The following is a 372-nucleotide window of genomic DNA, read 5'->3' as shown; positions in this document are numbered from 1 at the left end:
TTGATTCCCTTTCCTTATGAGCCGCTGATGCTTCTCACAAGACGACGGAGGTAAAATGAAGCGAGGAAATCCTTAAAGCACGAAATATTAAAGAAGCGAAACCGTTGCTCTTCGTGAAAGGAAACACCGAGAACAGGGAGAGGAAATCGAAGGGGAACGTTAAGAACTGCACACAGTCAATAGACGCTCAGACTACAATAAATTAATCTCTAATTGATGGTAAACTTTACGCTAGTTTAACTTAACTTTCTACATCTGCGTGTGTCAGACTAGAAAACTGCTGCTTCAATCGCTCCAACCAACAACTCCGCAACAACAAACGGCCCTTGCCCTCTGCTCCTCCTCTCGCCCTCACACACAACCGTAGACGGT

Source organism: Penaeus monodon, chromosome 33, assembly GCF_015228065.2.
Source record: "Penaeus monodon isolate SGIC_2016 chromosome 33, NSTDA_Pmon_1, whole genome shotgun sequence".
NCBI lineage: Eukaryota > Metazoa > Arthropoda > Malacostraca > Decapoda > Penaeidae > Penaeus > Penaeus monodon.
The sequence above is the reverse complement of the archived record's forward strand: the minus strand, read 5'-3'. Positions refer to the sequence as shown.